Source organism: Lathyrus oleraceus, chromosome 4 (genome assembly GCF_024323335.1).
Source record: "Lathyrus oleraceus cultivar Zhongwan6 chromosome 4, CAAS_Psat_ZW6_1.0, whole genome shotgun sequence".
Classification (NCBI taxonomy): Eukaryota; Viridiplantae; Streptophyta; class Magnoliopsida; order Fabales; family Fabaceae; genus Lathyrus; species Lathyrus oleraceus.
In genome coordinates this window covers 482,848,540-482,850,853 of record NC_066582.1, presented here as the reverse complement: position 1 = coordinate 482,850,853, position 2,314 = coordinate 482,848,540, and the positions used below count along the sequence as shown (strand labels likewise).

Here is a 2,314-nt window from a genome sequence, read left to right as displayed (position 1 = left end):
CGTTTTCAAGGATTCCTACAGGATATTTGATGGAACGATCTGCTAGTTGCACGGACATTTTGGTTGGTCTTAATTCATATTTCAGTTTCTTACATATGGATAAAGCATAACGCTAATTCCGGCTCCTAAATCGCATAAGGCTTTGTCGATGACAAATTTTCCTATGTGACAGGGTATAGAGAAACTACCCGGATCCTTGAGTTTAGGAGGCATGTTTTGGATTATTGCGCTACATTCGGCGGGGAGTGTAACGGTTTCGCTATCCTCAAGTTTCCTCTTATTAGAAAGGATTTCTTTTAAGAATTTAGCATATGAGGGCATCTGCGTAATAGCTTCGGTGAACGGAATTGTAACGTTTAATTGTTTAAGGAGATCAACAAATTTTCTAAATTGGCCCGCATCTTTGGTTTTAACAAGCCTTTGAGGGTAAGGTATAGGTGGTTTGTAAGGTGGTGGAGGTACATAAGGTTCCTTCTTTTCTAGGGTTTCCTTATTACTCTCTTCCTTTTCCTTAGGTTCACTTTCCTCAGTTGATTTCTTAGGGTTTTGGTTTTCTATCCTTGGATCAGACGGTCCTTCCACTTCCGTTCCACTTCTTAATATAATTGCATGAGCTTGGCTTCTCGGATTAGGTTGGGGCTGTCCAGGGAATGTACCAGTTGGTGCAGCAGTAGGTGCTTGTTGTTGAGCTACTTGAGATATTTGTGTTTCCAGCATTTTGTTATGGGTAGCCAAGGCATCTACTTTGCTTGCTAGTTGTTTAAGTTGTTCGCCAGTGTGTATGTTCTGGTTTAAGAAATCTTTATTGGTTTGTTGTTGGGAAGCTATAAAGTTTTCCATCATGATTTCCAAGTTAGATTTTCTAGGGGTATTATTGTTAGGCATGGATGGATTTGGTTTCTGATATCCCGGAGGTATAGATGGGGCTTGATTTGGAGACTGTCCAGGCGCGTATAAAGCATTATTACTCTTATATGAAAAGTTTGGATGGTTCTTCCAATTTGGGTTATAGGTATTCGAATAGGGGCTTCCTTGAGCATAGTTTACTTGCTCTGCTTGGATTCCAGTCAAAAGTTGACAGTCCGTAGGAGTGTGGCCTTGGATTCCACAGACCTCGCAATTCTGAGTTATAGCAACCACGGCGGCTGGAGGTGATACATTTAAACTTTCAATTTTCTGGACCAAAGCATCCACTTTTGCGTTAACGTGATCAAGGTTACTTATCTCGTACATGCCAGTTTTCGGTTGAGGTTTTTCCACCGTTGTTCGTTCGGTTCCCCACTGATAGTGGTTTTGGGCCATGCTCTCGATAAGCTGGTAAGCATCAGCATAAGGTTTGTTCATTAGTGCACCACCTGCAGCGGCGTCTATTGTTAACCTTGTGTTGTATAAGAGACCATTATAAAATGTGTGAATTACTAACCAGTCTTCCAAACCATGGTGTGGGCAAAGTCTCATCATGTCTTTGTATCTTTCCCATGCTTCGAAAAGAGACTCGTTGTCTTTCTGTTTAAATCCGTTTATCTGGGCTCTTAACATTGCTGTTTTGCTTGGCGGAAAATATCGGGCAAGAAAAACTTTCTTCAACTCGTTCCATGTGGTGACTGAGTTGGAAGGAAGAGATTGAAGCCATCTTCTAGCGCTATCTCTTAATGAGAAAGGAAAAAGACGAAGTCGAATTGCCTCTGAAGTGACACCATTAGCTTTAACAGTATCGGCGTATTGGACAAATACGGATAAATGAAGGTTTGGATCCTCGGTAGGATTTCCAGAGAATTGGTTCTGTTGCACAGCCTGCAACAGCGAAGGTTTGAGTTCGAAGTTGTTTGCTTCGATTGCGGGTGGAGCAATACTTGAATGCGTCTCATCTTGCGATGGAGCGGCGTAATCTCTGAGAGCACGAGCTGGTTCTGCCATCTCGGTTATCGAAGGAAAAAAGTTTTTGATATCAGGAAGGTCTATAGGAGGGAGATTGTTTGCAGCACGATATTCCCGAATTCGTCGTAAGACTCGGAGATATAGCTCGATATCGTTGATTCGTAAATAGAGCGGTTCGCCTTGTGAGCGAGTGCGTGGCATACAAATCAACGAAAGAAAGAATATAGAAGGAAAAGAAACCTTAGTCTCTACAGCGTAACAGAAGAGTTACGATATCGATTAAATAAAAGTCCCCGGCAACGGCGCCAAAAACTTGATCGCTCGACTGTGTGAGTCGAGAATGGGATACAAACTGCAAGTGCACAGTTCTATCGCGTAGTTTTAAAAGATATCGATCCCACAGGGACTTATGAATCGATATACCGTTATCTAAGGT

General features: G+C 42.2%; 1 pseudogene; it reads left to right on the top strand.

The window, feature by feature from the left end:
• Positions 1-1,432: 1,432 nt before the first annotated feature.
• LOC127077280 (uncharacterized) lies at positions 1,433-1,532 on the top strand (annotated as a pseudogene).
• The last annotated feature ends 782 nt before the right edge of the window (positions 1,533-2,314 follow it).